The sequence below is a fragment of the Xiphophorus hellerii genome, chromosome 3, assembly GCF_003331165.1.
Source record: "Xiphophorus hellerii strain 12219 chromosome 3, Xiphophorus_hellerii-4.1, whole genome shotgun sequence".
NCBI lineage: Eukaryota > Metazoa > Chordata > Actinopteri > Cyprinodontiformes > Poeciliidae > Xiphophorus > Xiphophorus hellerii.
Window position 1 is genome coordinate 21,995,263 of NC_045674.1, and position 27,257 is coordinate 22,022,519.

The following is a 27,257-nucleotide window of genomic DNA, read 5'->3' on the forward strand; positions in this document are numbered from 1 at the left end:
ATTTGTTGAAGTTTTGCAAAGAAAGCTCTGCATGTGTAGATGTGTTTGCAGGAAATTTGCACAGAGTTGTGAGTACTGCAGGTGTGTGTGAACTGTCTGTCTTTGTAAGTGCTTCTCGCTTGGTTCTTGTAAACAGAGCTTGCCACAGAAATTTCTCTGTTTTCTTTTTTTTTTTGTTGTGTGTGTGTGTGTGTTTTTTTATTCATGAAATACTCAAAACCTCAGTGTAATTTCTAATCAATATTTTATCTCTTGGGATAATTCAGGTGAATCAAGTGGAAATTGTAGTTACTCTGTTATTTTTAAGCTTATAGGGCAAATGTCAATATGAAAAGTTTGTGCTTTTTTAATATTAGAGCTGTAGTTGATAGTATTGATGCAAAGAAATTAGTTTGCACTGTCAGTATGTTTAAATGTATACTACCTTTATTTTGATGACACACGTCTAACTCTTATGTTTATTTGAGGATACTGACAACTCTAATAAATTATTTGGGGAGAGTAGTTTCCTTGTAGTAGATTTTGTCTTTGCTGTTCATTTAGTGATAGTATCATGGGGGTTCTTCAATTGGTTCGTTCAACAACAACAAAAAAAAGACTGAAGGCAAAATAACAGTGCATACAGTGTCTGTAGGAAATGTAGATGGAGTTAGATGCCATACAGATTCATACATTTTGATGATGTGACAAAGCAGCTAGTAGCACAAAATAACAACTCTTGTCCACATCAACTTTTTGCTTTCCGTTTTGTTTGGGGCAGATACTAAAATTTCAGTCGTTAAACCCGGCTGCCCCCCCTATCCTTGGTATTAAATTAGTTGGTATTAAATTAGTTCACTGAAAACCTCTTTTAAGAAGCTGATCAAATATTCCTCCTTGCTAACGCCTTGCTTGTAAAACACATATAGCTCAAAATTCTCGAGGTGTTGAGTAAATAGTTAAGCCTGCAGCACATGGGAATATGCAAAGCTTATTATGCTGGTTAAGGAAGAACAACAAAGTAATACCAAATGCAGTCCATCTGACTATATCAAACTAGACTCTGATGTGTTTTCTATAATTCTGTTGTTGCTATTTTAACAGAATAAGTACAGAATAGTGCAAAATACACTGCTCAAAAAAATAAAGGGAACACTTAAACAGGTGTTTAACACTTAAAGTGTTCCCTTTATTTTTTTGAGCAGTATATATTGACTTGCATCACAGCACATGTTATAATGGTTTATGCCCTTTCATGTCAGAAATAAGGCAGCACAGCTAGTTGCTGTAACCTTGGACATTTCATGTGAGGCTACAGTAAACTGTTTTCCTCTAACCAAGTACCCATTCAAACAACCAAGGTAGGCTCTTTGCTGTGAAAATGGGAATGCTAAAGCATTTTTTTCTCTTGTGGAGCACAAGAAAATGTATTTCAGTGGAACCAAGGTCTTTACTGAGCCATTCTCTGAATTCATCACTTCTCTTCTTTTACAATTGCTCTCTTGTGCAAGCACTATGACGTATATTTCATCTTAGGCTTTTCACCACACACTCACCTTTCCATCATCTGTTTTCTCTCTCACAATCATGCTTCCTCCTCTTTATTTTATCCTCATCTCAGTCTGTCTGTTTGTTGCACTCGTTCACATTTCAGTCTATATATAGAACCATCAAATCGGACCATTTTTTAAAATTTGTATCTTTCATTTTGTTGATTGCCATCATTAATACCTATAATAAAGTATTTATTATTATTATTTTTTTTTTTTCAATTTCTCTAAACTTTTCAGGGTCTGAAGTTGGGGTAGGTTCCCTGCAAAACCTAATCTGGGAAGGACTGGCAGCTGTCCTAAATGTTTTCCACTTGTGAATATTAATGTCACAGTAGACTGACTTCCTTTTTTAATGACCTCACAACCCTTTGCAGGTAGTTGACCATGAACAGTTACCTCACTAAGGTAATTTCTCATGTCATCATGGTAGTGTGTTAACACACACCAGGAAGCTACCTGAAGCTGGGGTACCCGGAGAGAACACATGCATGCACAGGGAGAACATGTAAACTCCATTCAGAAAGACCTTGGGCTGGGATTCGAACCAAGGACCTTCTTGCTCCAAGGCAGCAATGCTAGCAGCTGTGCAGCCCTGTAACTATTTTATACACCGTGTCCCAAATTTTTATGCAAGTGATATTTTCTCAGATTTTCTTAAATGGTCAATGCAAATCATGGTCAGTATAGTTTTCAAGTCATGAACTATTACAGTATAAATAAAATTTTACTGAGCAAAGCTCCCCATGAGAACAATATTTTTTTCAAAAATAAAAACTCAAAATGCACTGTTCCAAATTATTATGCACAGCAGATTTTCTAAACATTTTATGGATTATAAAGAACTGCAAACAGTCATTCTTTGAATGTGCAGCATTAAGTGGTCACATGTACTAAAATCAAAAGCTATTTCAATCAAAAGCATCTTAACAGACAGAGTTACATGTTAACATAGGACCTTCTTTAATATCACCTGCACAATTCTTGCTTCCATTGAACTTGTGAGTTTGTGGAAAGTTTCTGCTTGAATTTCTTTGCAGGATATCAGAAAACCTTCCCAGAGCTGCTAGTTTGATATGAACTGCATTCCACCCTCAGATCTTCTGCTTGAGGAAACTCCAAAGGTTCTCAATAGGGTCAGAGGTCAGAGGAGGATGGTGACCACACCATGAGTTTCTCCCCTTTTATGCCTATAGCAGCCAATGACACAGTGCAGTCCTTGCAACATGAGATGGTGCATTGTCATGCATGAGGATGATTTTGCTGCTGAAGGTACGGCTCTTCTTTTTGAACCATGAAAGAAAGTGATCAGTCAGAAAGTCCATATACTTTGATGAGGTCATTTTCACACCTTCATGGACTCTGAAGGGGCCGACCAATGATTCTCTCCCCATGATTTCAGCCCAAAGCATGACTCCACCACCTCCTTGCTGACGTCACAGCTGTGTTGGGATGTGGTGGCCATCCACCACCAATCCACTACTGCGTCCATCTGGACCATCCAGGGTTGCACAGTAGTCATCAGTGAACAAGTCTGTTTGAAAATGAATCTTCATGTACGGCTGGGCCCACTGCGACCATTTCTACTTGTGAGCTCTGGTTAGGGGCCCAATAGTAGGTTGATGCACCGCAAGCCTCTGGAGGATCCTCCATCTTGAGGTTCCAGAGGCACCAGCAACTTCAAATAACTGTTTGCTGCTTTGTAAGAGCATTTCAACAGCTGCTCTCTTAATCCGATGAATTTGTATAACAGAAACCTTCCTCATTCTGCCTTTATCTGTACAAACCCGTCTTTGTTCTGAATCAGCCACAAATCTCTTCACAGTACAATGATAACACTTCAGTTTTCGTTAAATAGCTAATGTTTTCATACCTTGTCGTATGGCACTACACTACCTAATGATTTCTGTCAGAGAAAATGAAATGTTTGTCACATTGATTCAGAACACAACATGGACATTTTAAAACCAAAATTTCTCATCCTCACTAAAATGTATCATTTAGGAGAGAAAGGAGAGAGAATCCTTTCTCTTTCCCATATTGCTTGAAACCTGTGGCCTGCTTAATAATGTGGAACATCCTTCTTAAGTAGATTTCCTTTAATTGAGCTCACCAGACAAACTAATCAACCCAGCTCTGTGAAATTAATTATAGTGATTCAAAGAGCCCTGACACACAATACCATCTATGAATGTAATAGCACAACAAAAAAATTAATCTTTATGACACTTTAATCCAATTTGCACAATAATTTGGAACATGGTGTATTGCCGTTTGATAATTGCCAAACAAAGGGCTTCATATGGAAAAAACAAATACAGAAATTATAAATGGTACATAAAAGAGGAATATTTTATTTGAACAAAAATTATGTACAATAAAGGGAGTGGAATTTATATATATTTTTTCCATGATTACTTGGCTGGTTGTTTTTGCTCTTCAATCTTGCCTTTTAGCTTCACATCAGCAGCAGAGGTTGCTGTTGCCTTCGAGCTGAGTTCAGCTGAGGTCAGACAGATAGTCTTTATAGCGCTGAGGATATACAGAGGTACCAACCACAGCAACTTGGAGGGATCATATCTAACAATTTTCTAATATTTCACTTATTCTAATATTTCAATTTCACTTATACTTCTTATTCTTTCTTCTTTACTTACTCCCTAAGTTTTTACAAATGTGCATAGGAGAAAAAAAAAATCCAATTTACTTATATGTGACTTGTAAACAGTAATCTATGTGGGCATAAATGACAGTTGGTTTAATATAGCATTTAAGTGGGACACAAATTTGCATGTAAGTATGATCAGTCTGTGTCTTTGATTCTGTGAGATTACTGTAATTTTTTTTATTTCTCATAAATTAGATCTAAGTGAACTTCCAGTCAGACAAATAACAGGATTATAGGTTGGGCTGGAGGAGAAGAGAGGCAAAGGTACTTTGACACGAAAACACTGAATTATGAGGCAGGAAGCCGAAATTTTCCCAGACTGTTTTTCTTTTTTTTGGAGTCTGATCCAACAACTTAGCAGCTTCCTCTGAGGGACTAATAATACAACAGAGCCATTGTGTAATACGTAGTTTCCCCCGCTTGATTTAGAAAAAGACAAGGCGCTGTGTAGTTAGTCTGAGTCTTTGCTCCCATCTGTTTGAAATGTCACATGGCTACATAATAATATAAGCCTGCTACAACACAAATGCATCAGAAAGTAAGTTTCCAGATTCCAAGTTGATTAAAGGCTTTTTTTTTTGTTTTTTGTCCATGTTAAAAACATCTTATTTTTGGCCACTCTGTGAATAAGTTCTATGCAAAAGTAAGTTATGTGCAGAATGGAACCATTGACAAAATTTGGAACAATGTGGGCATTTCTTTAAAAAATGTCTTTATTTGACATTAAAATATGTCAAATAAAGCCAGAAGTTCCAAAATGACATCTTATCATTTTGATTTTAAATAAAAGCTCTGCTCTCAATCCTATCGAAAATGTTACGGGTAAAACTGAAAAGGCATGTGTGAGTAAGGCAGCCTACAAACATGACTCAGTTTACATCGGTTCTGTCAGGAGGAATTGGGCCAAAATTCCAATTATTGTGAGAAGCTTGTGGAAAGGAATCAGAAACCGTTGACCTCAGTCCTATAGTTTAAGGGCAATGGAGCCAAATTCTAATACAGTGTATTTAAACTTTTGACTTTGAGGAAAGTAATACAAATGTCCTTAAAAATGTCTGTCATTATTCTGGCATTTAGCAAATGGGAACAAAGGTAGTTCTAATTGATCTAAAATGGGAAAAGTTTATTCTGATTTCATGTTGGTGTGAAAAGAAAGGCATACACGTCTTTCTATGCAGTGTATGTAAACGTCTGGCCTCAAATGTAGGTGTGAGTGTTACTCCCTTCATCCCAATGCATACTTACTATTCAAATCAATGTACATCTAAATCGATACACTTCTTTGTAGGCATGACTTGATTTTTATTATTTGTTACATTTAGATTCACCATAAATGGGGAGATAAGAATCATTTGTACATCATTTTGAAATGGCCATCTTTTCATCAACAAATTAGGAACATTGTGACAGAGTAGACAAGGAGAGGTGGGATTTACTTTCATTTTCTTTTTTCCTTTCTTTTTGCAAAGCATCCCAACTGGACTCAGACAGTTTGATGGATGAAAGGTTGGTGGCTCAATTTTTATTAGTGCACATAAGCATGCTTGTGCTCAATTTCTTTGGATGCTGATTTTAACACTTGTAGATGTGACTGTGTAATGATCTTACATTAAATGGTTTTTATGTGTTATTTTGGTAAAGTTCACTTCCATACACTTAATCAAAATGAGCTCTCTGCAGTGTGTATCCATTAAACTTTGAATTTAATTAAAGTTATTTATTAAAGCTGTATTCATCCATCCACCAATCCACCCACCCATCATCGTTCCATCCGTCCTTCTGTATATGAGCAGATAGATGTTTTTTTTTAATATGAGCTTAACTTGATGACCAATTACATGTCCATTATTCTCCTCTAAAATCAGAAATAATCACATGAGGCTTTATCCTGCTTTCATTACTTTAGTTTACAAAAAAAAAAACAAAAAACTGAAAAATAAACCTTTATAATGTTTAACAATTCCCCAAAAGGTTGATCAGGGCCAGACTAAGCATCTGTTTTGCATATTTTTCAGATTATGGTAATCTAAAAGTGCAATGTGCACCTTGTGTGTCCGGTGGGATAAAGCTGGTCTTTTTATTAGAAACTGTTTTGCAGGGGCAAACCGTCCCACACACATTCAGAGCCTGAGCATGAAATGAAATTACTTGTTAAGATGGATGCTTTTTGTAGTGCAGCTGACACATCGTATCAAAGAATATGAATGATCTTGCAAATGTAATATCAGTCTTGCTTTCAGTGTTCACCTTCTATCTGTGCTATGCCCGTCTCCCATTAATTATACTGACTGTCTTATGGTGCTTTGTTAAATTTTTAAACACATAAAATTGACTTATTTTTCATGATTTCTTGACATCTGCTTAAGATCAGAACACTGGTAAATTGAGATAATAGATATTAATATAAACTTGAAAAAAAAAATCATTTCTCTTTAATGAGTAAAAGTATGAAATGTTGTTACCTAGACAGCAACACATTAGTGAGACAAAGCACTGTATATTCCAGCTTACCCTTCATTATCTATGCAGGCAAAGGACAAGCTTGTCTGTCTTCATTGACTAGCTTGCATGCATTTCTTTGTGTATTTGGGGTTTTTCATTCATCCATATCCTTTTATTTAGCTTCAGGCCTGTCTTTGTTTGTCTCAAAGTTTGACTGAACATGCATCCTTCATTTCATCAGAAAGTATGATTTTTTTTATTTTTTTTTTGTATGTGTGTGTCCATGGGTGAAATGACCACAGGGTTTCCTGCTGTGAGGACCACATGCTCGATTCCATCCTTCTCTGGGTCTTTTCCTCAAGTGCTCCTCTTTACCCCACATGGCTGCTCTACCTTGACAAGGCATGTTGTCCTGTCTGTCTGGCCTGCCATCTCATTTTGTGGTGAATGGTCAGTTTATTTATGCTTTTCCATACTTGGTTTTTGGGAATATATTAGGGCTCCTGCAACCGAGACTTAGATTTTATGGCAAGAAAATATTATATAAAAACAACTTAACTTGAAATATTTTAACTAATATATCAATCTGGAGATAAGAGTCTTTAATGGCCTTTTGTGGCCACGTGTTCTTGGTAAATAGTTAAGTGGATTTTCTACAAAAACATAGCAGAAGTCAACAAATCTGTGTACATACAAATAAATCCAGAGGTGTACATTACCATTGTACATCCCTATTCATCATACACTGTAAATGCGAGACATCTTGTTTCACACACCCCCTTTAAATACTCAAATAGATGTAAACACCCTTTGCATGACTGATTTTCTTTGCACAACTAAGCATAATTTCTACAGGAAGAACTTACAACCGAACACATGGAAAACCAATGCAATTGGACAAGTAGTAATGTTTAATCTGCAAAATAACTTTTTTTCCCCGATTCTTTGACTCTTATTTTGTTGCAAAAATAGCTCAAACAAAATGATTATTTTAAGGTCAGATATAAGTGGGGAAAAATAACTGAAGAGAAAAACTTTTGTGAATTTCAAATGGAGCCAAAATGACTGATTTGGAACGTTGGTCTGGATTTATTTAAACTAATAGCTCTCGAAAACTCCTATATTTCATAATATTCTTTAGAGCTAAGGGGAAAGTACAGGAGTCTTTGAATACCCTTATTTGACGGAAGGCATGTCGTAATTGTTGTCCGTGAGTGTGTAGAGTTGGGACAGATAGACTGAATCTGCACTCACATTAAAGGCTGTGTTGTCATGACATCCCAGTTGTGCTTGTAAAAATATGAATAGGTTTACACATTACACCTGGAACTGTCCCTAGCAAACAACATGGAATTTTCTAATATGTCTTGAACCAAGAGAAACCAAGAGACTGACATCCACAAGTCTGAACAAGGCTTTAATGTCATTTTTAAGGCAAAACACATTATCCACAAAATGAGGAAAATATTGATCAGTGGATAACCTTTTCATAATTGGACAGACCACCATATTTATTCTAGGAGCTCATCACTGACTCATCCAGAAGATCACAAAAGAACATTAAATCTGCTCTCCATCAGAATTCCTGAAGAAGAATGTCTACATATCAGTTCACGACTTTAAACTCAATCACACTTGGATTATGCAACAAATAAATGTTGAAACTGCCTAGAAAGACTTCAGGCATAAATACGGTGGAGATCATTTTAAACATGTCCTATAAATAGACTTTAGTAGGATTGGTGCCATATAAATAAACTTGCCTTGCTCATGCTCAATGGTGGTACAAGCAATTATTAGATTTAGAGGTCTATTATTATCATTATTATTATTATTATTTGTACATAAAAACAATTTGGATTAGACAACTTTGTTTATCTTAGTTATAATCAGTTGAGAAGTGATTTTGTATTTACTGGTGTTATCTTTGTTTTTACCGTGGCACTATACTATGAAATAACTAGCATTGTTACTGGATTTTTTTTTCTTGTTTTACCATCTTTCTTCTTTTTTTTGAAAGATTTACAATTTCTTTGTAATATCTCATCTTCCACTTCTTCCATTTCTTATCACTTTATCCTGACAAAGTGGTCACGAACCCCTTAAACATGACATCAAGATAAAGTCCACCCAGAACAACTGAAATAAGATCTTACACCTCTCAGCTTTGTCGTAAAAAATCACTTGTGTGCTCTCTAAACTTTCCTCCAGACTCTCCTGAAAGGGCAGACACTAAAACTCCCCAGCTGTCTGCTCTCTTCTTAGACATCCAAGCCAGCTGTCTGCCCTCCACGTTTGACCTTATTTTGATGAACATCATTGTGTGTTTATTTATGTTCCAATAAGTGTGTGTAAGTGCTTGCGAATAATGTGTGCGTGCATATATATATATATATATATATATATATATATATATATATATATATATATATATATATATATATATATATATACACATATATATATGCATATGTGTGTGTGTGTGTCAATGGGCTTTTATTGCAACCTTTGGCCTTTTGATGACAACAGGCTAAATCTATTGGCCATGCGTCTCTCTTGCTCTCGTCTCCCTATTTTTTCGCCACCGTTTCCTGACCGATAGCCTGTCAGCAGGAAGAGCACTCACACTTTATTTGTGCACACCGAGGGGTCGATGTCTGAGTGCCACTGAGGAAGGCGGGGAAGGGAAGCGTGTTTGAGTGTGTTTTTGGAAAAGGAGGCCATAAAGGACAACACTGTCCAGACTTTTCAAAAATAACAACGCATATAGCTGTACTTATAAGTATGCATGACTGTGTCGCTGGGAAGACTATCTGCTAATTATTTAGTCAGGCTTTGACCTTTAACCTTGTCCTCTAACCTCCTGTATCCTGCTGAACTGAAGAGATAGACATGCATTCATACATATGCACATCCACATAGGCTCCCTACGCCCCCGTACATACACCACACCCACACACACACACACACACAGACCCCCAGGGGGTCTTGGGCTGTGAGTTTTTGTGAGTTTCCTTAACTTTAGCAGTTCAGAGGAGGAAAACATGAGCAGACTTTCAAGGAATGTTTTTAGAAATGATCAAAAATATTTCAGCTAGAACACCAGTTCAGCGTGAGAGGCAAACATTCTGATTTATTACAGCCTATATTCCAATACATACTCCCCACGTACCTGACCTACTTTCTTTATTTGACAGCTGTTAAAACAGAAAGGGAAAAAAAGCATGTAAACACAAAGAATGTCAAATATGCATGACTATATTGGTCTTGATAACTACTGACAACAAAAATATTCACTACTCTCTTAATTTAATATGATTGCTCGTACTTGCATGAGAACAAAGAATTTGTGGAGTGAGCAGTCCACAGATTTTGCCACCTGGGTGAAACATCTGCATCTCCTCTGTTAGTGGTGCTCTTCAGGGCTTTTCTGATTAATGCCATCCCAAGGCAAAGTCTGTTTGTTCAGATAGAAAGCCATCTCTTGATAGGCCTGCAGTTTTTCAGTTGATTGATTTGAGAAGAGTTCAGCAAAGGTTTTGTGACCTACTGCTGCTGTGAACTTCTCCATAACAGTTTTTCCTGATCTACTAGGCATGATTCCAGGTCTCCATGATGTTTTTTTTTTTTCATTCATGTTCTCTCACAACATCTAGGGCTGTCACAGAACAGTTGTAATTACACTAAAATCAAATTTAACAGCATATAACACCTGTTTAATAATGAAGCGACTTCTGATTTGGCTGCTCTAAATTCTATCTAGGAGAATCCGAGTGAGGGAGCTGAACAAAAATCCACACAAGGCTTGTAAAACCATGTGCCTTTTTGTCACTTCATGACAATGTCCTAATTTGTGTTGGCCCATCACATGAAATCACAATAAAATACAAAGTCGGAAATAAGGAAATATAGTTTTGCAGGTGTAGTATGGTATTGAATTTAACATATTCCATGTACTTGTTACATGTAAAGTATGTTGTTGTGAAAAAGGTTATGATATCTTGTTATTTGTAATACCTCATTTAAGGTTGATTCTTTCAAACTGTATTGAATTGTAAGATTATTGGTCTTATGTTATCATTCCCATGTTAACTATTGTTGAAAAAAAAGATCAAAATAAAATGCACAGGAAGAAAAAAGTGTTTTCAGGCACAGTGGACTTTGTTTTGCCAGTCTACCCAAGATGTACAGCAATAAAGCTTCACTCAGCAAAGCCCCAATGCAGCAGTACAGAAAACGAAATAAAAACAATACAAACAGTGAAGTGGAACTCAGTGAAATCACTTGAAAGCACAAGCTGAGTTATGGACATCTTTGAGTTTAGCCAGAGGGTGGAAACTTTGCTTTTAACTGCTTGGCCAGGGTGACTAGGTGCTTGTGTGTGATATTTGTTTTGGCAGGACTGGAGCTGGTGCAAGAACACGATGGGCTTATGTGGATGTTAACAGATGTCTGTGTATATAAGCCAAACAGCCCCTATGCTCACTTAGAAGGTGAACTTAGATTTTCCCTATATTCAAGTTTAGGGTAACAGATATGTTTAAATAAATCATGTATCAAGGGTTTCTTCTTATTATTATTTCATGACTAAGATTGTTGGGTCTCTTTTTTTAGTCTGCTTTGTCTCATCTGTGTTGAAGTCTGAAGAAACGGTGGCTGTACAAAAATGTGAGACCTAAAATTTAAGGCTAGCAAGAAAAGCAAGATTTTTTTGCATAATTATCAGAAGAAAAAATACATTTTTTTTTTCCAAACTCAAATTCAAATTTACATTTGTGTTGGTATTTCACTCCCTTTACTCCAAAACCACTAAAATTAAATATAACTATGTAATCAACCAAGCATGGTTATGTAAAAAACAATTTCCCAAATTTTAAGCATCTCACTAATAATTTTTCAATCTGACGTCTGAAGAAGGAAAGAGTATGGCCTAACTGCAAAGCTACCAAGACATAGGTATGCAGGGAAATGGACAAGCAAGACAAGGAAAGCATCAGAGGCTCTGGAGGAGCTGCAATGATCTATATTTTGGATGGAAAATTTGACAGGGCAGCTACAGTTGTGCACTCTACAAAACTGTCTTTTTAAAAACAGTAAAAAACTAGTAAAAAGAAAAATTTGGGAACCAAAGTCAAAAACATTTGCAGTTTCCTGTAAGCATGTGAGAAATGACATGTGGAAGAAAGTGGAATCCAAGGAGGCAGAATAGAACCTGGGTGAAATTAGCTCCCCCAACTTAAAATTAAGCACGATTAGTGTCAAAGGTTTGTGCAGCAAAGATTTTTGTTTGTACCGCTGTCATTTTAGAGATATGAATATATGTTTCCAGAAGTCATCAGAGGTTTGCCACCCACACTTAAAAAATCAAGTAAATTCAGTGTCAGTCAACTGTGCTGCAAATATTTCCGCTGCATAAACCAGCATAAACATAGCACAAAAACTTCACCTTGTCTGAACATACCAGACTCTGCATGCAGCTGTGTGCGTGTTCAGTGTCACATAACACCTAACCCGACCCTGGGCGGCTTTTCACCTTTAGAAAGAGTGAACTCTGACCTCTGGAGAAATGACCCTAGATCTTAACAGGCCCTCATTATACAGAGAGGATTGCTGGTGACAGGAGACAGATGGAATGTCCCTCGCACATAAAGGCAGACGTACACATGTGCCAGTTCGCAGGCATGGAGCAAAGCTAATGGAGTAGAGAGGTTGTTTTCTACAGACCTGAGGAGTGACGAGAAGTTCCACGGGGCCACTTCCCCACAAACGCACGCACGCACGCACACCGAGCTCAGCTTACACAGGAAACTACTGAGACACACGGGTCAAGTCTGCTTCCATGTTTATGGTTCTTCCAGACCCACTGCAGCAAACACAGGTACAGTTCAAACTCAAAAAACACTTTAATGTGGGATCCTTTATCTGCCTTTTGTGTACATTCACAGAACATGGTACCTTGTTCTGTTCTTTCTTTTCCATTCCAGCTCTGCATGGTTTTAGGACAGGTGTGCAAGCCTGCATAAACTGCTCAGGAGCATCCATCAGTACTGTACATGCATGCACCTTAACTACAGCAGCTGAGTCCTCTGAAGGTTAAACTGGACACAGACTAATTTATTTTGCCCTCTGAGGGCTACTTTCTCCTCAAATAATGAGCCTGGCAGTTTACCCCATACTACACCTCCCCAGTACTCCACAGATGGCCGTTCAATTAGCAGGCAAGAAACATGCAGAAAGGCGATGCATAGTATAATCATTGATCTTACAAGAGGGACCGCATTCACATCTCGTCATGAGCAACATACACTGACAAATACGCGCGCACACAAGAGTGCAATTCACAGATAAATATCCGAGCATATGGCTTGTGCACACATGTATGTGTACCTAGAGGGCCAGATTACTTTGCTTCCTGCTTAGCAAGCAATCTTTCTTCAGGTCACTATTCCTCACTTCCACACAGGAACAATCTATAAATGCAGACTTCTGGGAAACAGCCGACTGAATGTATTTGGAAGAGTCATCTGAATTTAGTTACCGTGGAGCTGCTGAATCGTTTACATCGTATGGCGGATTTCAAATTTGAGATAAATGCTGTATGCAGGTAAAGAAGATTGACTTTCAGGTTTGCAGCTGTGGAGCTATGAACTCATTCTCGAGATATCGGCCTGTCCCCCCCCCCCTCTTATCTGTCCCTTCCCTCCAGTGTAGTGTAATTCTACTGCGCTTGCTATTTTAAGTAATATTAAAAATTGGGAAAGCCCCATTGTGGGAAATTTTCCCAAGGAAAGAGGAAAAGTGGATAGAGGAAGGAGTGGAATTATTATTTTCTTCGGTGAAATCACACTGAGCCTTTTCTGCCTGACACTTCCAAGTGTACCAGAAATGGGGAAACATGCCCTTAAACATTTTCTTGACCAGGAAGCTTTCTGTAAAATTCCAATCGAGGCCAATTTTAATTTCTTTTGAGAATGTCTTTTCTCTGAGTAGTCCCAACTTTTTCCCCCAGTCTAATATTAATTAGTGTTGTCTTTAAATGTTATTTGTCCTGTGTGGCTCCGTTTTGTTCTGGCGTGTCTGGTCATTGGTGGCTTTGGTAAAACAATGGAACTACAAGTGCTCAAAATATATCTATAACAAACAACATCTTTGTATTAATATTAATGTTGTTTATGCTCGTTGCTTTTAATTAATATGACTTTTCTTGCTTTTTTTCAGCTTTCAGAAAATCCTGCATTTATAGTATGTGGATGTAGTCTAATAGGTGAAAAAATTACCATTACACATGTGGAACATCTGTATCACTGTGGAAGCTAAATATTTATTTTAGCTGCTTTTTTTATTTTTATTTTTTACAATTATTTTATGGGCTTACACTGACATGATGAGATGGAGAATTTGTGAAAAACAGTACGTTTGCAAGTCCCACTGTTTAGGAATATAAAACTTTCCATTGATATGCTAAAAAGACATTTGGGATTGGTGGATTTAAAGGCAGATATTCACCAGGGAGTTGTGGGCAAGCAGAGGGTAGCTGCATAATCAGCTCTACCATCAGCCAACTGATATTCTGCATAATAGAGGAGAGATTTTTGGGTCAGTGGGGGTGCGCGTGCGTGTGTGATACATGTGTATGGTGGGGCAATGGCAGCCTCAGTGTGGGTTTGCCCTTTTATCTGCATGGATGTGTACAAGTTTGCTTGCATCCTGTCTGAATTTGTATGCATGTGTGCCATCTATGTCTGGATGTTTATCTGTGCGGGTGTGCGTGTGTGTGTGTGTGTGTGTGTCAGGAGCACTGACCTCTTTCCCCATGGGGAGAAAAGTCCCTGTCTCATTAGAGAAGAGAGACAGATAGAGAGACAGGAAGGCAGTGGAGGAACAAAAAACGTAGGACGAGGAGAAAGACAGGGAGCAGCAGAGTGAGGGTAGCTAGAATGCATTAAAGGGTCAAAGATCACTCATCCATTATCCCAATGTGCAGGAAGGGGCCATGGCAGAGAAGGTCACAAAGTTTTCTGAGTCAGATTCGGATCCACAAATCCTTTTGCTTCATTTTTCTTCTTTAGGGACCCTTCATTGACATGATGCATTTCTCAGACCCCAACCAATACCATTACCCTAGCTGTTGATGTGACCGAGCTCTGACCCTGGTCAAAAGTACAGATTCTGATCACTCAAGCAGTAATTTAAACTTTTGAGTGTAGCAAACACTTTGAACCACACATGTTCAGTTAGTTGACTAATCACTGAAGATTCACAAACACCTTGTCATATTGATAGTACACAGAGACTGAGGCACATACTGACCAAAATATATTAATGTTCCAAATTTTCTCTCATTCAATTTGAAGCAAAAGCTAAGCTAATCCAGTCCTGCTCAAAAGCCCAGCTGCCCAGAAAATCAGCTGGTTTGATCATTATAAGCTAGTCAGTTGCCCTTTTGAACCGTGACAACGGCAGCTTCTTTATTATTACGGTTGTTATCATTAGGAGTGCTAATTTGGTGCCCTTAAAGATAACTCTGACCTATGCTTTCTGACCCTTTACCACCTACACACATTTAAGCATATTACAGCCTTGTGACTTCTGCACTTGGTAGTTTGCTTGCATTTGTTGTCCTAATGAAAAGATAGACTATGCATCATTTTGTGCTCTGTGTGACCCAGTCTCTGGCTTAACTTCAAATACAGTTTAACATACTAGATTACTTCCTTTAATTAGAGTTAGAGAAGCCAATTATTTAAAATTTTATACAACCTTAAATTGGTTCACTATCAGTGAATTAGGGAAAATTACTTTAATCACACACAGGAATAACTTATTTCTATGACATTTTGATGCATCAACTGGATTATTTTCAATAATTGGATATTTGCCTTGTTCTGAGCCAAATAAGACATGGTTCTGCTTCCTCAAAGGTCTTCCCAAATACATCACTTTACTAAAAGTCTGACCAGCTGTTGAACTGTCTGGGGAAGAGTAGACTGTCTTTCAGATCATCTCCTCTAAGGAGCCTCTAGCAAGTATGTTCTCTGTTTTTCCACTGGTGCAAACTCTGCACCAACTTCCCCCCAAAAACATGTGCTTAGTTAACACCAGTTTTCTGCTGAACAAGAGGAAAGAACCGTTGTAGTCAGATGTAGAAGTGGGTAGTAACTAGTTACATTTACTCAGTTACATTTACTTGAGTAACATTTTGAGAGTAAAAAAAACAAAAACTTTTAGGAGTAGTATTAGTTTTGTTGTTAATTGTTGCAGATTGTCACCATCAGGATACTGACTATTCCTAGTTTTTTTTTGCAGTCAGAGAGAGGTTAAGTCTGTCAATGCAATCAGAGTCGACTGCCTCTCACTGAATCCATTAATGGCATTTCCAACTGTTCTTTAACAGTCAATTTTTTAACATTCACAGGTTTTGCTGAAGAGAGATCAGCTGATTAGGACTGCAATTACAACAAGCGTTCACAAGCACTGCTCCTCGTTTCAAACCGCGTTAATAAATTAAAGTGGTGATATCAAGGCATCTGTTTGCAGAGATAAATAATGTTATTTATTGAATTAAACTGTCTTCATGCAATGTGATCCTTTGCAAGCATAGAGAAACACAGGAGGAGGCGGATCAACTATTAACTGCCTGAGATATTTATAAAGTCGTGGCTATGACTTGACTGTCAGGCAGCCAAAAATCAAACGTTTTCACTTCCAGACGTTAAGCCATGGAACCATTTTAGTAGAAAGAATGTAAGTTCTAGGCCATAGTTCTCAATTGTAGAAAGGTAGACATCTACCTTCAGGCCGGGAATCAGTCTCTTCTTCAAGCAGAGAAGTTAAAGCATGCTAGCCTCTTCTTCACAAGTAAACGGGCGGATGGAACGGGAAACGAACAGGTGAATTTAAGCCTCGTTGGCATTTATATGGGCACTGCTCTGCGTTGGGGTCTCCCAAATGGACTGGAAAGGGTTGTTGGGCCAAAGCATGTCTGTATTTCCCTCCTGGACTTGTTACTGCGCACACAAGCCCGAGCGAACACACACACACACACACACAACCCATGTGGGACACTTTTCTACATTCAGTGCATGCCACAATCCAGACTTCCCTGTCTTTTAATTGAATCAAGAGGCAGTGTGTGGGTGTTTGAGGTTTGAAAAACAGAAGAAGCGTGGGGTGTGGGGAAGCTTCACAGGACGGCTGATTGTGTGTGTATAAACAGACAAGAAATCTAATTGTTGGACTCCATGTGTGTATAAATGCAGTCACGGAAGTATGTTTATGTGTGAATACTGCTGAGCATGATAAAATAAACTTGGGTGAGCAAGTGGTGAATCAAAATTTTTGGCCTTCATGGCTGGTGATAAAGTCAAAAACTGTTTGGCTGTGTTCTATACAAGTGTTATCATTAAAAGGGATTGAGGAATAACAAGTCTGAGAAGATTTAGCGATATTGAAACATCACAGTATTTCTTCTCGAAAAGTAAAATCTATCTTAGGAAGCATTATGTAGTTTGTATCTCAGCATGCAACTTCATAAAGTGAATGCCCACTGGTATGCTGGAAAGTTTTATTTTTCAGTAAGAGGATATCTTAAGTTGCCCTGTTGTGTTTGCATCGTTGACAAACAGAAGTCTTCTGGTTGGGCTGCCTTTCAACACTTACAATATATTGGGACTGGTGAAGCTTTCACCACTTTCAAATCACAATTTAGAGTAAAGACCTGCTGTGTGAACATAGCCTTAGACTGAGACAAGCTTGAAAACCATAATAGACTGCCCTTGAATACACTTGAGTATTCTACATGGATTACAGCGTTTACAAAGGCAAGTCATGATTTTTAAAATTTCTACCCTATTTTTAAAAACAAAATCTGACATTGTACTCATCAACTCAGTATTGTGTATCATCTCCTGAGGTAACATAATCATTACAGCTCTAGGAATATCCCACCGGCATAATGTGTAATCACAGAAAATAAGTCCAACATGAAGCTCTACCGACTGCACGCACTTAAGTCATTGAAGTGTGATGAAATCTGACTCTGCGCAAAGATGAAGGGATTGGGGGGAGCCAAGTAAAAGACACTGAGTAATGATGAATCCTGTGATCATCTGCTGAAAAAAGAGAAAAAGTAAAACAGCAATGAAGAACAAAGCGACCACAACAGAAGCCCCAAACCTCCATGAAGCCCACCACCTCATCATCGTAGAGTAATGTGGTTTGTCGTACAGGAGGTTCCTATACTTATTACGGGCATTATATAAACTCCTCATGTGATCGCGTCAAAGTATATGAGCTCCAACATCCCTTAAAGATCAGGTTCTTACTCTGTTTGTAAAGCTGATCTGATCATTTTCTTCATTAGGTATTCAGTGGCTTGTTTATCTGTGCAAAGGCCTATAACCATATGTTATACTCGCTTTAAAACGACTGTAATTACTTTATGAAGCTAAGGACATTTCCACATGCTTTTTTAAATCCATCATATAATCATGATCACATGCTTAGATCACTGCAAATGTTATTCATGACTGTATTGCCTCAAACAAAAGCCAGTTAAGAATGAGAGAGAGAGAGAGAGAGAGAGAGAGAGAGTAGAAAGATAGGTTTGAGAGAGAAAAATGCTGAAAACAGCCTGTGAGAAGCAGAGTGAGAAGCAGACAGCAAGGAGAGAAATGGAGTGAGAGTTGGATGGAAAAATAGAAAGAAAAGCAGAGGAGGAGAATTAAAGAAACCACAACAGAAGCTCAAAGTCCTTAAAAGCCCCCTTCTCCTCATGTTGGTGGGGTGTGGTGTTGGGGATTTGGCTTAACTTCCTACAGTGCAGCCCCTTTCTAAACATCTCATATATACATCCAGTCAGGCACAAAGTTACAGCAAACCACATCACAACTGTTCATGAGAGCGTGTGTGTTTGTGTGGGTGTGTAAGCTCTCCGCTCAGCTGCTCCCAGACTCACAGAGAGCGTTTGCTGCCTGAGCGTGTCAGAACTGTCTCTTGATCTCATCTGTCTTTTTATTGCCTAATCCCTGTTTCTTCTCTCATTCCTCTCTCTTCCTCCCTATGTACTTCCTTCTTTGTCCTTCATTTTCTCCCTTCAACCCCAACAATCCCACTTCATATTTCTACTTAGACTTTGACTATAGCTGCGGTTGCTTTGACAGCATTAGTTTTAAGTTCATGAGAATAAAGGTCGTTCTTTTCCCGTCTCCTCACAGTCTGTATTTGTGTTCTCTTTGGGCTTCATACAGGCTTACTAAAGTCCTCTGTTTAAGGAAGTAAAGATGGGTTTGTCCGATCCAAGATATGGGTCATTCGTGTTTTGGATTTAGTGTAGGACGATGAATGTTTCATTTTGGTTTAACAGTGCCTCAGCTCTACAGTGGCAAAATGTTTGTTCGACTTACCCTCCTCTGACTCTGTGCCATCTGTCAGGCTTTCACATTTAGTCCTCTTAAATTCCCAAAAGCACCTTTTAACCAAGACACAATGGGTTTTGTGACTAGTACGTGATTTTTGGAGTTTGTGAAGCTTTTGACCTGCTAATACCAATTTTTGCCAATTCCATGTTTTTTTCTTTCAGAACTACATGAGACATGAAAAGTTTTTTCTGCTATGAGTTTGAATGAATTATTTTATATATTGGTGACAGGAGTGTCTTAAAACTGCATGTGTGAGAGAACAGCTGCTGTGAAACCTGATTTACTATTTATAAACACAATAATAGAGTTTACTGTTTAAACTGTGGCTCATTCATAAGAAATAAAGCTGAGAGATTAAAATGATTAAACAAATCAATTTTGTTCTATTCCACAGCCTTCCTGTTACCTGCCTTTCATCTCGCTCTCTCCTGTTTTCTCACAGCCTGAATAAATTACAAACATCTTGTGAAGTCATAAAGAAATGGTTTCTTTTTAAACAGCTTCTTACATTGCTGTGGTTTTTTTAACTTCATTTTTTAAAACCTTTGTTAGTGAATAAGAAAGAACTAACTGAGTCTCCTCCCTGCATTAAGATCTTCCACATTAAAGCGTTTTGTTGTAGCTGCGACCTGGAAGCACTTAGACTTGATGCATTTGCTGATCAGTAAAAGATTGAATTCTTTTAGTTTCCAACTGGTCGGGTACTCGTGGCAGATCAAGTTGAGCATTGTCCAATTCTGATCCCATGCACTTCTTTCTTGTTGCCTCTTATACTTCTACTCTCATACTCATAATATGCTGTTGCAAATTTACGTTGTGTAAAAAATGTCCGCAGAGGTAAACGGAAAAGAAAAGAAATTGTGTTCTTAAGCTCTTTATGGAAGTGTTGAAATACTTAAATATACAGCAACAGAATGCAAGTAAAAATCATCAAATGTGCTTGAATTTATTTGGAGAAGATAATTATAAATACTTGGTCAAAACAGAGTTCTTGTGATGAGTGGCCAAAAATAATCAGCAAAGTGGCATTTAAGTTTAAACTGAACTTTATAGACCTTTTATTCCTGTCCATAAAAACACTCTTTTTGAAAAACTTCAAATAAAAAACTCACCAAAATTGTGAATCAGACTTGTTTTTTCTTTACCAAAATTCTTAATAATGATTATTTCTTTTTCAGTCTGCTAGCTCTTTAAACTTTAACACTTTTACCAACAGCTGTGGGGTTCTTATAGCTTATACCCACAAAGCAAGAGAAAGCTATTAACTTTATGATGCCCCATCTAATTTTTATCTTTTGCATGATCCACACTTGGGAAAGTTTTAGTGCTCAAAAACAAAGTAATGGAGATGTGGAAATGTGGAAACACTCAGCACATACACTGCAATTAAATGGTTTTAAGATGTTAAATCTATTAGTCATCAGTTTCTGAGGAGATTTATTGTGAAAATGTCCGAGATGACCTGTTATTTACTTCTCAGAGCTTGGAGCTCTAGACAGTCTAGCAGTGAAACGCTGAAACAAACGTGTGGAATTGAATTTTCTTTCTATGTTGATAATCAGTACTGTGGCAAAGCAGCCGTCATGATGATTAAACTCAGATGTTGATTTTTAAAATCTGGCATGCAGCTGGAAAGGTCTGTCGCCACAACTCTCTCAGCTTTGAGTCAGATCAGCAGCACTACTGAATTTTAAACAAGAAATGTGTTTGTAATGTACAGATTAATTCACATTCTAGAAACATTATTAAAAACCAGCTTCACTTGTTCTTTGCTAAAGAGTTATGAATAAAACCATTATTTATTTGTTAAAAAAAATCTGCATTCTGCCAAAATTCATATATGTGAAAACGGGTTCAACTGTTTTTAATTGTAGACAGTACTCATTGAATGCAGAGACAGCTATTTATTAATATTTTACAGGTTTGTTAATGGGTTTATCAATACACTTTGGTACGCCCAACCTTTTGAGGACATTCATGATCTAGACAAGTGGAAATGAGTTCGATACCTCCGAAGTAGTGACCAAGTTTGAGCTTCAGATATTTTAAGCAATTTATTTAAAATAAGTTTTCATTTCAAACTAAGCCCTGGAGCCTTTAAAAATAGTGGAGCCACAAGTAAGTGTATGGTGATCTGTTTCATACATTAGAGGGAGAGAAACCAAAAAAAATACCTTTATCTATGTTTTTATTAACTTTTAAAAAAATAATAAATCTGCAGTAGCTATTTAAAAAAAATATTGATCACATGTTATCTATGTAATAAGATGCCAAACAGACATCCATCTGCTTTCGTTGCTGTTTACTTGTGACTAACGTTAGCATTTGAATTTGTTTTTATTGTTAGTTTATTATCTAGACAAAAGTCTGGCTCCAGTTTTGGGCGATCATCCAGCAGCTGCTTATGTGCTTTAGCTGTGACGCTAAATAAAGACACTATTATGTACGAGTGAGGTCCTTTACCATTAAGCCAAGTTTCTCTAACCACCCATAAACATGAAAATAGTTCATGTGTATCCATGCTGGTACAAATGTCTATTTCTGTATCAGTTGTGGTTCTGACCTTCTCCTTCAAACCAAAACTGTGTATGAGTCACAATCTTTTAACCATTTATAAATCTGCTACTGAGACGGGTCCCAATAAATTGCTGCTCTCCGAATATTCACGTTTATTTTATACACAGATGCCTCATTAACCTGCAATTTATTCATTTTTTTACTCATTTCAAGAAGTGCCTAGGTTTTTTTTTTAATATTCACTTTATATTGTCAGTGTTATATAATGCTTTCATTTCCAGTAAAACACTTTGCCATCAAGGTGAATTGAATCTTTTTCTTAGCATTTGATAATTGTGCATGAGTCAGGCCTTCTGGTGTGCTAACTGGATTTTTTTTTCTTTCCAATTCTGCCTCAGGTCTTGGACATTTAGTGGACCAGAAAGCTGACAGATGATGCCCATGAATGATGGATGATGTCTTCTTGGTGCCAGTTGAATGCATTATAAAGCAATGATACGGTAATTCCAGTTTTCCCCACCCAGAAACTTAGTGCTGTGTCTGAAGAGAAGCTTAGAAAAGCTACAACCTACAACCACATAATTGCTAATAAAAAGATGGGGATGCATATTATCTTTTATTATTTTATTTATTTATCTTCTACTTTTGTGTTACTAAATAAAAACGAACAAGACTTACTTTTTTCAGCACAAAGTTTAAGATAAATGTATATTTTATTTTCATGGCATAATTTCAGATTGTAAAGGAAATCCAACGTTAGAGTATTTCAGTGGGTAAAAACCCCACATTAAGCAATTGTTTTAATATAAAGCACTAGTGCCCAATTTATTGGCACACCAAACAGTTTCTACAAAATAAAATGTGACATTTTTTTACCACTTACATTTGTCGAGGGAACTTTAAATTGTCTCTCTGGGATATAAAGGTGACATCATGGTATCATAGGTCAATATTTTTAACTTAACAGGTTGGATCAAGACCCAAATTTAGCTTTTAGCTGTGGGCCCATTTCTCTTCCCAGTGAATCATGTCAGTGTACATTGGATAGTGACCTGTAACCAGGACATAAAAAATATCTAGACATTGTCATTAAAAATGTGTTGGAGTGTAACACAAAACTCAAAACTGTGTTTAAGATTAAAGGTTTTTTTTTATGCATATATAAATTTAGCAATCAATGAGTTATTTTGTAGTTTCAGAAGCTAAGAGGCAACATTACCATGAAGTGGAAAATCTACTTTTCAGCATTTGATTTGATCAAATAAACTAGGCTCCTACTTTCTCCAAATCCTTTCAGTACTTTCATTGGTAGTTAATTGATCATTGAACCTATAACCTGCTAATCAGAGCCATTGGCAAAACTGGCCCAGTTTTAAGTCTTTTGTATCTTCTGATATTCTTTTTTCTTTTTTTAGTATTGACCTGAACTTAGCTCAAGTACAGTTCAGGCATTAGCAGATTGTTTTTAAGCAGATTTTGATCTCAAATATTCACATTCAGCTGTGATCACTAAACCCCCAAATACTGGGGGTCCACTGAAGTTAAAGGTCTCATCTGTCCAGAGCAATTATTCTAGATGTTTGTAGCTAAAAGAAATATCTGAACAAAACAGAGTCCCACAAATATGCGAGCAACATATTGTCCTGTTTGAATTAAGTGTCTCCTGTTACACTAGTAACACCCAAGGCGTATAGACCCAAAGTTGTGTGTCTGTGTGTGCAGATCCATGTCCTGTAGATTTGTGTTTGAGTGTGGAAACGTATGCAATTATTATGCTGGTGTGCGCCCCTGTTCCTACTGTAGTATGTAGGTCACCAGTATATTCCTGATGAAGTGTAGTCCTCTGGAGAACCCTACAGAGCCTAAATTAGATACTATTATCTCTCTGTGTGGGTGTGTGTGAGAGAAAGGGAGAGAGAAAGTGAGAGCGAGATAGACAGCGCTATCAGACAAGAGTGCCGCAGGCATGTGTTTTCAGTTTTGTGCACACACATGCTTTCACATGTGAGAGAGGTATTGTGATTATGCATGTCCATTTATGTGTGTAGGTGTATGAAATTACAGGCTATTTCAAATATAATGTACTTATGTATGTGTAGCAAAATGACACAGTCATCATCAGACTGGCTTGCTGATCCTTCCTGCTATGACTGACCTGTAAATGTAAATGTCAGCCTGTGATTTTTAACAACTCTAAAGTTGTAAAATATGTCCTTTTTGCAACAGAAAACATGCAAACTGGTTACAGGGTTAAAACTTTGACCTAAAAAAACACATAGTCAGTGGCTTTTTCTTTTCAAGATGTCTTTGAAAAGGTTTTTTTTATCTATAAGTAAAATAAGCAGTTTTGTTCTGGTAAAGCACTGAATATAGTCGGTGTTTGTACCATTTGCTTTAGCTTCAGCATCCGAGGCAGTATCCATCATTGCTTGTGTGGCCAAATTCACTTATCTGCCCTCGCTTTTAAATGCGATAAACTCAATTCTTGTCACTGTTCTGTCATCAGACCAAATACACTAAAACCAGATAAAAATGTTTTGTCTGTGTCTTTTTGGAAACTTATTTTTTTCATTTATTTATATTTTTTTTTGTGTGAAATTGCAGTTTAAATGTACGCCTTCTTATCCATTTATGCTCGGTGCAGATTTGTTCGCGGAATCAAAATCCACCTCTCTACATTTTATGCAACCTCCTTCAGCAAAATGTCACCGGCTATACCAACTGATCCGGGACAGTTTTTTGAGACACTGCACAGCCCATAATCCTCTCTTCATTTCGAGATGTCTACATCTCTAGTCAGTCTACTGTCTGTTAAGTCACAGGGACAATACCACATACGGCCAATCTGTCAAACCAATTTGGAAATTTTTCCAGAGCTAAGCCCCAAAAGTTATATCCAACCTGAGAGGAATGAATAGGAGTGAGAATGTCTGCCTTTGAAAGGCTTCATGCTTTGACCAAATCATATGCTGTCACTCCTATGCCTTAGAAGGCCTGCACTTTTCATCAAAGCCCTTGATGGCTACCTTTCACAGCGCTGTCGAATACACCCTGTGAGCATCCCTCCCTCTTTTCCTCGCATCCCCTCCCAAATCTCTTTCTTCTTCCCTCCGATGTCTACTACCCCTTTTCACTGCCCCCCGCCCCCCACAATCTTCCATTCCCCTTGTCTTTAATCCCTCTATCCGTCTCTCCTTCCCCTCCTCAATCAAATCCTCAAATCCCTCCAGTTTTTTTCTCCTTTTTCCCCTCTGTGTCTGTGCGACTTCAGTTCTGTCAAGGTAGATGAAACAAGAGAAATTCAAATTCATCACAGTCATAACCTGCCATAATAATCAGCCACTCTCATTCCTCCCTTGTGGTGGTAGGCCAATGTTGCTGGCCCCCTTTTTTGGGGGGGGTGGTTTATTTGCATATTTGTTTCCCCTTTGTTTCTTTTGATGAATTATTTACCATAGAGAAAAGTGACAGCGGAGATCAGTGACGATTGCCGTCACGGGTGCCACTCTTTGTAATTGTTCTCCTTTTTTGCTGATTTTCAATCAACTTTTTTCATGCAGACTACAGATGAGGAACAGGGAGGAGAACAAAAGTTACACATATATTTTAGCATTTCTGGTGGAATCTTCTCCTGTCTACAGGGAATGTGGCCTCCATTGTTGTCATAATGATTACAGAGTTGGCAAAAGCAGAAAAAAAACACACAAAATGTGCTCACACACCTCCTACACAAAGGACAAGTTGGATGAAAACAAACACTTCCTGTTCTTGCTTACCTAAGTACTAAAGATACCTAATTGTAAGGCAATATGCTACTAATAATAGTTTACCAATGACATTAATTTTTAGTTAAGTGCAAACTGAGCTAAACTGAGCTGGTGGAAGCTTAAGCATCAGACCACACATGTCAGTGCAACAAAATAGGATCTTTAGCAGAGTAATCACAGTAAGTTCTTTGCCTTGACTGTAAGCCTCAGTAGCAGTGTTCACAGTGTGTTTCAAGGATATGCGCCACACATTTTCAAACACACACGCACACATACATACACCGCCATCCTGTCCCTGTGTTGCCCTATCCAAGAATAACAATGCATAATTCATGTCTGAAAGTCTTGTCTGCAGACAAAAGTTGCCGTTTGCATTTATTATTTATTGAAAACAGCTCACATGATGAATCCTTTAACAAACAGACTAAGCGCTCTGCACCTATTTCTTCCTCTCGTGCTGTTTGTGATTTGGTATAGATTTTTATTTATTTATTTATTTATTTATTTTGTTGTGCATGGGCTCATTAGCTGAAATTGGGATGTGAGATTAAGAGAGAAATAAGAAAGGGGAAAGAAGATACGGAAAGGTGCTGGAGAGAGGAATGATTTAAAGAGGGAAATTGGGCCAAAGAATTAATAGATCAGTTTTTAAAAGGTGTGGATGAATGAGGGACTTTATTAAGCAACCTAATTAATTTAACAATGATATATATATATTTTTTGGCACACAGTTTTATTTTAGACTTTAGGACTTCTCTGGAAAAGTCTGCTAAAATGTCAGTGGCAGATTTGTATAACCTTTCTATGTTCTTGCTGCAGTGCTGGACAAACTCTAAGATAGAATTGCTATACGTTTCTTCTGAACAGTTTCATTAAGGATGGGAGTAATTGTTTAAGACTGAAAGGAGCATTTTCCATTTGACCAAGAGTTTGTGATTTTCTTCTTTTTTTTTTCAATCTGCCAATTAATATCTTATCACTCATGCAGAGTAAGCTTAACATTATTCTGGTGATGCCATTTATATTTAGAATCTTCTTAAATGGGAAAAGACACACAACAACGATGGTTATTTCTGTTGAACAATCTTAAAAATCCAATTTGGAATAGCAGTGATTAAGCAGTTGATGCGATATGATAAGAAATGAAATGAAATAATCACAGCAGGATGAAAGCTGGCAGTCCAGACATGAGCAGGGAAAGAATGTATTTGTAATGGCTGCCATGGGAAAAAATAATGAATCGCATAGATTTAAGAGATAGGGAGATTTTTGCTCAGCAATGTACTTGATACTCTGTACGTGCCTGTCCATATTTTTTTGGTAAATGTATCCTGTCCTGACGGAACAAGGTTTTCTTTAGTTTCGCGAGCACACGGGAAACATTAAACCAGATTTTGTTAAGGAGAAATAGTTGCAAGAGGTGTAGAATGAGCACAAAGATATCGATGACCGACCATAAAGTCCATAAGCAGTTAACTTAAACAAGATAAACTGTTTGTACAGGAAGATTTGCACGAGACGTGGAATGCAGCTGGGAGTTGTAGAAATAATTCCAAACTCCAGACACACTTAAGTAGCTTTCTAACTCTGATTCACCTCCATTAAATGGTTACATGTTTCCTTGTTTTCTGTGGCGACAGAAGATACGCTGGTAGTATGTAATGCTCCAGCATCACCTCTATGTAAATGGGAGTTGTATTACCAGTTAATAGCCATGAGCAAACAAATAATTTGAATTCGACAAGAACAAAAAACCCTACTATAATAAGATATTGTTTATAAGGCATTGACCTGTCCTTTAATTTCATTCCTGATCCAGTAGAACTTTTATACCCCTCCTCCCAGTTTGCACAAATCCCTCTCAATGCAAATACGTCTTAAATTTCAGATTTTGCTATGGTTTGTATCTAAGGAG

General features: G+C 37.5%; 1 long non-coding RNA gene across 6 annotated transcripts in view; it reads left to right on the plus strand.

Annotated features, from left to right (window-relative positions):
- LOC116717553 (uncharacterized) overlaps window positions 1–27,257 on the plus strand; it is a 125,179-nt gene that overhangs the window by 65,888 nt on the left and 32,034 nt on the right. For 5 of the 6 annotated variants that reach the window (XR_004338756.1, XR_004338755.1, XR_004338758.1 and 2 more), the window contains one exon: window positions 21,974–22,075. This is a non-coding gene — a long non-coding RNA (uncharacterized LOC116717553). Of the gene's footprint in view, window positions 1–5,666; window positions 5,704–21,973; window positions 22,076–27,257 lie in introns of all 6 variants that reach the window. The other variant, XR_004338760.1, reaches the window with a different exon arrangement.